The sequence below is a fragment of the Alligator mississippiensis genome, chromosome 4 (genome assembly GCF_030867095.1).
Source record: "Alligator mississippiensis isolate rAllMis1 chromosome 4, rAllMis1, whole genome shotgun sequence".
In the NCBI taxonomy this organism is placed as follows: Eukaryota; Metazoa; Chordata; order Crocodylia; family Alligatoridae; genus Alligator; species Alligator mississippiensis.
In genome coordinates this window covers 5,596,218-5,606,456 of record NC_081827.1, presented here as the reverse complement: position 1 = coordinate 5,606,456, position 10,239 = coordinate 5,596,218, and positions in this window count along the sequence as shown.

Sequence of the window (10,239 nt, the reverse complement as noted above, 5' to 3'; positions counted from 1 at the left end):
CAAAGCCCAGATTTGCTGGAAAGAAATAGACGGTTGCAAATAGCAGCTCTCCAGCGTGCCTGGAATCACTCCATACCACCAACGCCCAGGGCTCGGTTTCTGCTGGGGTCTGCACACCCGTGCGGTGAGAGCCACGGTGGATGGCCCGAGCCTTTCTCCATATGAGGCTCTGGGAGCAAGCAGATGGGGCTGTGACAACAGCTGGGCTTCAACTCCTTTTCACCTCTGCTCAGTGGTCACCCAGCAAAAGAGCAATGCAAAGTCTGTGTGATGTGGCTTGGACTGTAAAGTACTGGCACTGCAGGCTGAAGTGCTCTTGAAAGGCAGTCACCAGGCATGTTTCTTCATCATTTTTGATATCTCAAATTAAGATGATAATCTCTTGCTCAAGGCTCACCCAGCCAAAAATGAATCCCTAGTCTAATTTCAGCGAAGTCCCTTCATTACGTGGCAACAAAGAGGATTATGGGTCCCAGGCTAAAGCCATGTTGGATTGGCCGTGGTGACGGTAGAGCTGTTTGCTGTTGTTGTGCTGGGATAATTAGAGATGTTCTGCAACTGGTGCGTCTAACCTGGCTCAGCTGCGTCCCAGCCCACACTCAACCTTTGGCTCCAAGGCAGAGGCACGCCATGCAGATACCACAAATCCCGGCAGATGATGCTCCATCCCTACGTGGTGGAGAGGAGGAATCATAGATATAACTTTTCCATGATGCTCCATCCCTACGTGGTGGAAAGGAGAAATCATAGATATAACTTTTCCTCCAAAAAAATAAATGCTAATGCTGCAAGAAGTCACTTACCTGACTTGTAGCTAAAGCCATCCCTGCGTACGTGGGTCATAGAGCCACGGACTGAGGATCCCACCCCTTGCCACTCTTTTCCCCAGCTTCTTGGAGGTATTTACTTCCCTGTGGGTATAAACAAAGCCATTGGGATCGGCGACTATCTCAAGGAAGATGTCCCTGCAGTCTAGGGTGGCAGTCGAGGCGGCATCCTTGCCGTACGTGATGGCTATCTGCATGGAGAGAAGGGCTGAATGATCTTGGTTCCCATTTTGTCACAGTGTGCGGGGCTCATAGCAGCTGATCTATTATGGTTAACACTGCAACCCAAGGTAGGGCATGGGACTAGGCCTAACATTCAGGGAAGAGGCTGGCAGCGGAGGCCAGACACAATTTCAAATGTGAAACTAGGCACAGGCTTGTCTCAGCAAACTACCAAGGAGAGAGCTTGATTCCCTATCTCTTGAGGCCTGCAAGCCTGGATGCCTTTCTGGAAGATGCTTTAGCTCAGGGTAAATTATTGGGCTTGCTATAGCAGTAACTGGATGAAATGTATTGAAGTGAGGTATCTGGGGGGCCACCTAAATGATTTAAAGGGTCTGACTTGCCGAAAGTCTCTGAATCCAGAAATGACCTGGTGAGTGTCAACTTAGTTTTTAGTGTCCACAGGAAAAGAATAAGAAAAAGTGGGACTGTCATGAATGTAGGGATTTGTTAGGATCTATGTGGTCAGGAGAGGGAAGACCAAGAGAAGTTCCAGTTTCTAATCGTGAACACGGTCAATTAATTTCCATGGCCAGCGGGTACAGGAAAGGAAGAAACCAGCCTAATGGCAGCAAGAAGTATGTTAGGCTGGATCCGAGGAAGGCTTTTCTAACTCAAAGTGGGGAGACACTGGAGCAGGCTACCTCAAGAGGCCGTTGGGTCTCCTTATTGGGTTAGACAGACGTCGGTTGAAGATGGTCTAGCTATCCTTGATCCCGTCTCAGTGCAAGGGGCTGGACGGGATCATCTCTTGAAGTCCCTTCCAGACCTACATGTCTATGCTTCTCCGGAGATGGAGCTCTCCTTGGGTTCAGTTCAATTAGACGGACACTCACATGACTCTGTAACTGCGATGGGCTGATGATATACTCTATTCCCAGTGACTTTCCAGTTGCCCCTGCTGTCTCACCATTTTGGGACGGAGGGGTATTTACCAGATTACCTTGTTGGCTCTCCACACACCAGTCACCTGTGGGATCTACTCTCGAGAGTGAATGTGACAGATAATGGAAGAAGGAGCAATGGTCTCAGCAAGGGAAATTGAAGTTGGATATTAGGAAAAGCTTTCTTACTAGGAGGGTAGTAAAGCACTGGAACGTGTTACCCAGAAAGGTTGTGGCATCTCCATCCTTGGAGGTTTTGAAGACACAGATAGACCTTGGCTGGGATGATGTAGTTGGGGCTTGTCCTGCCTTGAGCAGGGGGTTGGACTAGATGTGACCTCTTGAGGTCCCTCCAACCCTAACTTTCTACGGTTCTCTGAATGTCGGTATCAATGCAGGCAGACAAGGTTCCTTGGGTGAATTTGATATCTTTTATTAGACCACCCCAAATAGTTGGAGAATAGTTATTAAGCAAGCTTTCGAGTTCAAAAACCCTGGCATGACAGTGACTTTTCCCAGTGCTGAACCACAGGAGAAGTCTTAAAACAGACCATTAATTGCAGCTCAGACATCGGTGGGTGGAAACTCGTGTATACCTGTTCAGAGGGCGCGTAGTTTGTTCTAATTGTCCAAGGCCTGTAATTTGGGATCTTGATGGAGCAGTTTTGTCGAACCAGATGAAACAAGCACCCTCCCTTTTCACGCAGCTTGTGCAACGTCACTCGGGCTCCACTGACTGAATTAGAGTCTCTTGATGTTGCTGTGACTCTTCTTTGGGCTCTCAGTGCTGATTACACCGCACAGACCTTCTGCCTCAGAGTCAGGATCTCAGGTTAGAGCATGAGGTTGTTTCACAGCAGCATAACTAAGGGGGAGTGATGTCTTTGTAGTGCAGGGGGTGAGGAAAGTGCAAAAAAAACCCCCAAAAACTATTTGTTGAAGGGGGATTATACCAAACGATTACCATGTCGTGTAACACCTACCTATGGTCAAGTGGGTTGACTGCCTACAACAGCTGGGACCCCACTTCTCCGACATGCTAACTGTAGGCCACTGGTTCTGGTTCTTCATTTGTAGACCAGAAACCCATCTCCCTGTGTTCATTCCCATGATTCCTTCTGCAAGCAGCATGGAAATCAGTGCAGAAGGGTCCTGGGATGACTCTACGGAGCACTGTCTAAAATAAATAATGTTGACAATCCCTGATCTTACATAAGTTTCCATCACCCACCATCGAGCCTGGGCTCTAAACATGCCTAAAGTTTGGATGTATCACTGAGGTCTTCCAGCAGAGAAAGCAGCTGCTCAGACAATGAGGATCTGCATGCAAGGGGAGAAAGAAGTGATCCTTGGGGTCTCTTGGCTCAAGTTTGCGTCCATCCTGAGAAGACACTGAGGAGAAGGGGATCTGTCTTTCTGAGAATACCCTGACAAAATTCTCCTTATACCTACGGCATAGGCACAAACCCAGAGCTGTCCACCACCTGGCTTGACCGTCAGGTCACAAGGGCGAGAACCACTGATCGGGGAAGTACCCCTTCTAGGGTGTGGTAGGTGAAGTCAAAGCATCTGCAGCTCCTCTTTCACAACAGCATGGCTTCTTTCTCCTCATCCACTAATTTCTGTTTAAAAAACTCATATAGAAAAGAGGGTAGTAGTTTTTCCACACATGGGTCACATGCTGTGCAGTCATTAGTGGGAAATGAACCCAGGATCATCAGCACCAAAGGGCACGAAACCCGACTGGTTGGGTGCAGAAGCGACTCCCTCAGCCCACGCCAAGTAAAAGGGTCGTACATTCAATGAGGTCAGCCACTAAAGAAGACACCACACGCCCTAGGCCCATACAAAAACACAGCTGTAACCTTTCAGATGAGCACTCAAGGGCCCATTTCCTTGAGATCAAATCCTTGCTTTATCAAAAAATAGGTGGTAAGAGCCCGGAGCTGGTGGTGCTCAGCAGTGGCGGTGCGTGGTGGCCACAGCAGGGCCTATATGGCACTGTCTGCAGGGCTCCCCAAAGCGTAAGGCCTGGGGCAGTCGTCCCGATTCGCCGCCCCCGGGACAGCCCTGGTCAGATTGGTATGGACTATAGGGGGTTTCAGTCTAGGAGTCACTGGTGAATTTTCTCCTGTGCTGAATTCAGTGACTAGTTGATATTTGTGATTCATTGGACACACAGGTCACATGGTGTTGTTTCTTCCCTCTTGATTGGGTGACTGTAACTCTTCAAATCAGGCTTTCATGTACAAATGGTCCCCAGTTTCACACTGAAAATCTGCTTTATGGGATTATTGTGCAATATCTGTTTGCAAGCTGCTGCTCCTGTCCGTGAACTTGGTTTGTACAATATCCTCAGAAAGCAAGCACACCAGGGGGATGAGCACAATGGGAGCAAATTAAGTTAAATAGTCAACCAAATATTTGAAAATAATTTTTTGGCAGGACCGGCTCTGCTCTAAATACTTCGAAGTCATCTGGGATACAGAGTGTCGATAAAAGCAATATTTCAATTGCAGCTGGTGTCTGAAGGGGAGTCCCATCATTTAATTATCCACATTTTTAATTTTGGCAAAATTCGAATTTTGAGTTGCCTAGAAATGGACCATTTGGATTTGGATCTGTTACGACGGCAGCTGGTCAGGATGTCCATTTTATAGTTAACCCGATGGGTGGTAGGTACTGCATCCTGGTGCTCCTAATTGCAGGCTCAGATATCCCTAGTAGAGTCCCGGCTCAGCCATCTACTAGATGCTCAGCTGCCTGCAATACTCTGGGTTTTCCTGGGATGTCTTATGGAAGTACAAGATGAGGTCTGGTCTCCTTAATGTGTGAGAGCACAGGAGACCACAGCCCAAGGTGTCGTGCCTGTGGCTCACTGGGGATGTTCTTCCTAGCACAACCGCTACAAGAGGCTTTTCCACCTCAATAATTACCTACATTGCAGGTTTTCTGACTTCCCTAGTTCCCTGTGTAATGCAACGTGCTCTCCTTTGCCAGTCAAGACATGGAGAACTTGGTCCCTAGTAAAGATGAAGCAATGAGAAGGGATAGGAGGTGCTCGGGAAGGGTGCTAATGAGTCAGCAGTAGAGCAGATGGGCAAACCATGGAGAAATTAGGCAACTATTAATGTCTCAGAGCTAGTGCCATTCTAGTGGGCATTTAAAATTATAAATGGTCTTTTAAAACTTTGTTTGGTCATGAGGATTGTGGGGTTGCTATTTCTTTGGCCGCTGGGACACCCTAGTTATTCACCCTGTCACACCAACCTAGTGGCCTTCTACAACCAGGTCACAAAATCCTTGGACGCAGGTGTCACAGTGGACGTAGTCTTCATGGACTTTAGGAAAGCCTTCGACACTGTCTCTCACCCCATTCTCGTTAAAATATAGGCGACTGTGGTGTCAATGCCTACACAGTCAGATGGGTTGCAAATTGGCTGGAGGGCCGCACCCAGAGAGTGGTGGTGGACAGGTCTTTTCCGACCTGGAGGGATGTGGGCAGTGGGGTTCCCCAGGGCTGGTCCTCGGGCCCGCGCTGTTCAACATCTTCATCAGTGACTTGGACGAGGGGGTAAAAAGCACCCTGTTCAAATTCGCGGAAGACACTAAAATGTGGGGAGAAGTGGGCACGGTGGAGGAGAGGGACAGGCTGCAACTAGATGTGGATAGGTTACAGGGGTGGGCGGATGAGAACAGGATGGTTTCAACACTGACAAGTGCAAGGTGCTGGACCTGGGGAGGAAGAACCAGCAGCACACCTACAGGCTGGGGAACTCCCTTCTCGTCAGTGCAGAGGCAGAAAAGGATCTTGGAGTCATCATTGAGGCCAAGACGAACATGGGCCGCCAATGTGGGGACATGGCCAGGAAGGCCAACCGCACCTTGTCGTGCATCCACAGATGCATCTCGAGCAGGTCCAGGGAGGTGATCCTCCCCCTCTATGAGACACTGGTCAGGCCGCAGCTGGAGTACTGCGTCCAGTACTGGGCACCGCACTTCAGGAGGGAGGTGGACAACATGGAGAGGGTCCAGAGGAGGCCACCTGCATGGTCAGGGGCAGCAGGGCAGACCCTACAAGGAGAGGTGACGGGACCTGAACCTGCTCAGCCTCCACAAGAGAAGGCTGAGAGGGGATCTGGTGGCCATCTACAAACTGGCCAAGGGGGACCAGCAGGCAGTGGGAGAGTCCCTGTTCCCCTGAGCATTACCGGGAGTAATGAGGAATAATGGCCATAAGCTGACAGAGAGTAGATTCAGGCTAGATATCAGGAGGCGCGACTTCACCGTCAGGGCGGCTAGGATCTGGAACCAACTTCCAAGGGAAGTGGTCCTCGCTCCTACCCTGGGGGTCTTTAAGAGGAGGCTGGATAGACACCTTGCAGGGGTCATTTGACCCCAGCGCTCTTTCCTGCCACGGCAGGGGGTCGGACTTGATGATCTGCTCAGGTCCCTTCTGACCCGACCAACTATGAAACTATGAATTCATCTGCTTTTATCTTCTCTTGCATAGGATATTTTGGAAGGTTTTTCATATTAAAGGTCAGTTATCACAAAGGCTGAGTGAGAAAGGGCACGGGCATTTTATTGAGGTATAGAAGGCCTGGTATATTAACAACATCTTAACAACTTCCCCGGGAAAGAGTAGAGACTTCACTGCTGGATCTTAGATGTGGATTTAGTGAAATACTGGGAATTACTCTGTAGGGAATAATTATACCTCCGACAGGACAAGGAACAGATAGATATGCTAATGATAATGAGCCTTCTCCGTTGTTAATTTTTTGTGATCCTATCACCCTATCATTCCAGGTGCTTCATAGATTGATTTCAAATCTACGTCTCACGCCGTTATATTCAGCGGGAGAAATTTTCAAAAATGTCTAACCCGTTCCGACATGTAAGGCTTTGCTGTATATGCAAAACATATACAATGTGCCTATAGACCTGAAATGTGATAAGAAATCCTTGGCTACCAGTTATCACCACATTGTGCACATCCCATCCACCACCCACCCTGCACCGAAACGTGCCCGAGTTGCAGTCGAGCCTGCCGATCCTGGATTGGCCTCATCGACCATCTTCAGATCCACAGACAAGACCATCGTGAAAGAGTCATCCTTGCCCGCGATGGCTTGCCAGCGATGAGTGTTCACCTCGCAGCAAGAGCATCACGTTTGCCTGGAAGTTGTTCGCTGCCAATCTCCAACAGCAGAAAGCATCTCTGATACAGGGCAGTAAACACAGGGAGCCAGGGGAAGATCTAGGGGGATGTAGTGGCATGACCATCAGTGTAGGTCACGTGCTAGCAGCCCCAATGCCTGGGTCCCTTGTGGTGTCGGAGGCACAACTGGAGCCCAGGGCTGGTGTGGGACTAGGGTGAACAAGCAGGGAGCAAGTGGGGAAGAGGGCACCCTTCACTGCCCCATCGGACCTGAGGCAAGGGAAGCCCCAAGACAGCTCCTGCCTCATTCCAGCTGGGGCTGCAGGGAGCAGCAGGTGTATCCCTGGCCTCTCGCCCTCCACTCCATTCCCCTACTAGCTCAGAGGCTCCAGCTCCAGGGAGTAGCTGTGTGAGGTGCTGGTCTGGGCTGAGGACAGGAGCATCAGCAGATCGTTTCCCCCTCTAGCACCAAGCCAGCAGGGAATACCCAGGGGGACTGGGCAGGGAGCAGGAGCACCTGGAAGGGGAGACCCATACTCTGCCGCTGCTGTCCCCTGCCCAGCCCAACTCCAGCAGCCACATCTCAGAGGGGCAGGAGCAGCCCAGGGGTAGTGGCTGTAGCAGACCCTTCCTGGGCTTAGAGGCAAGCCTTGATGAAGAGGGTGAAGGTGCATGGGAGGTGAGGTGTCTGCACTGGGAGGGAGGGGATGCCAAGAGCTGTGCGGGGGGAGTCTTACCTGTTTCTGGGGCTCAAAATGGTCCCCAGAAGCTGCTGCCATGGCTCAATCCACCCACGAAGGAGGGAAAAAGGGCTGGGCTGAAGTGATCCCTGCAGTGTTGGTGACATCTCCTGCACCCCCTACGTCTAATTCCTAGATACGCCCATGCATGGAGTCGATGGCTTAGGACACGCACCTGAACAGTGCTCCTCAATGGAGGGCAGCAGTGTACAGGTACGCTGTCCAGCTCTTTCCCATAGCCATTTGCCAAGGTCGGCTGCAAACATTTCAAAGTGTGGTTCACTTCTAAAAACCAACCGTATCGAAACGACACCTTCCTTAGTGAATACCCTGAGTGCAAAGGGTCTGCCCAGGTGGGAGGGAGAGATGCACTTTGTGAGCAGAGACGGATCTGGAGAACGCAGGAATAGGCAAGTGGAGAGACGAGCCTAGGGAAGTCGTACGTCGTTAAGCAAAATAAGACCTTCCTTGATCTAGTAGCGAATGCACCAGCCTAACGGCCCTCCAGTCTGCCACAAAACACTTACCTTCCAGTCCAGTCTGGAGACAAAGAAACTCACCAGCTGCTGCGAACCCTCGAGGATGCAGCGATAAGCCTGTTCAATGGTGATTAATGAGCTTGGGTAGGAAACACCAGTCTTTGATCCTCGGTGGCTCCACTCCATGACCATGAGCTGTCCTCAGAAATGTGCTTTTGGCCCAGGAGAAACCAGCCTGTTGAATCATTAAACAGAGGCCCTGCATTTAACATAGAGCAATTCCTCTTGGGAAGGTGGTATCCAGGGAGTGTGGCACCCAAAGAGACTGCCTGGGTGGGACTGGCAGGAAGAGGACAGCAGAAAGGCTCCGGGCTCTTGCAAGGGCAGCATTGGGACTGTTACCTCTTCACTGTAAATCCTTCTTTGTATGAAAGCCTGCATATCACAGAGTTGTTTCCATACCACGCACTTCATCAAGATACTACACTGCTCCACAATGGCTACAACCCAGTGGTTTTCAACCTTTTTTTCATTTGTGGTAGTTCCCCCGGCACCTCCCTGGGAGGTCTGCGAGCCCAGGCTGCAGCAGACATGAGGACCCCTAGCTCCCACGGGGGGAGAGGGGGGCAGCATGTTATTTTTACAATAGAATAATAGAAAACAAGGGCTGAAGGGAGCTCAGGAGGTCACATCGAGTCCAAACCCCTGCTCAAAGCAGGACCAGCCCCAGCTAGATCATCCCAGGCAAGGCTTGGTCTAGTTGAGCTTTAGAAACCTCTAAGGATAGAGAGTCCACCACCTCTCTGGGTAACTTATTCCAGTGCTTCACCACCCTCCTCGTGAGAAAATTCTTCCTAATATCCAGCCTCAGCTTCCCGTGCTGCAACGTGAGCCCATTGCTCCTTGTCCTGTCATCTGCCCCCACTGAGAGCAGTCCAGCTCCATCCTCTTTGCAACCCCCTGCAGGGACTTGAAGGCGGCTATTCAATCCCCCTCAGGTTTCTCTTCTCCAGACTAAATAAGACCAGTTCCCACATCCTCTCCTCACATCATGTTCCCCAGCCCCCTAACTATTTTCATTGCCGTCTGCTGGACTCTCTCCAATTTGTCCACATCCTTTCTACAGTGGGGATCCCAAAAGTGAACACAGGACTCCAGATGTGGCCTCACCAGAGATGAACAGAGATGAAGAAACACTTCCCTCCATCTGCTGGCAATGCTGCTACCAGTGCAGTCCAGGATGCCATTCGCCTTCTTGGTACCAAGGGCACACTGCTGGCTCCTCTTCAGTTTATTGCCTGCTGTCCCCCCCAGGTCCTTTTCTGCAGAGCTGCTGCCCAGCTTGCACCGGTGCATGGGATTGCTCCCTCCTCAGTGCAGGACTTTGCACTTGTCCTCGTTGAACCTCATGAGATTTCTTTTGGCCCAATCCTCCAATGTGTCTAGGTCACTAAATCCTAATCCTACCCTCCAGTGTATTTACTATACCCCGCCCCCCAGGTTGGCGTCATCTGCAAACGGTAAGTTTAGTAAGTTTTTTTTATTTTTATTTTGTGGACAACACCTGATTTTGTAGATTCTACAAAACTGCAAAGGAAGTAGGTCCCTGGTCGTGGTGGTCCCAGCAGGGTCAGCCTGGTACAGCTGCAGCAGAGGATGGTGGGAGGGGTTGGGGAAGAAGGGACTCAGCAGGGTTAAGAGAAACCCTCAGCAGCAACAGCAGTAGGAAGGGGAAGAGACCTCACTCCCACCGAGACGGGGAGGATGGCATGGGATACTACTCAGGGGGAAGATTCAGGAGCTGGCCGCTCCTGCTCCCAGGTCCAGCCAGTGCAGAAAGTAGCTCCGCTCTGCCCATGCTGGAGACAGGAGTTTGGGTGAGAGGGACCTATGGTCTCACTGCTTATATTCTCATTTTTGACC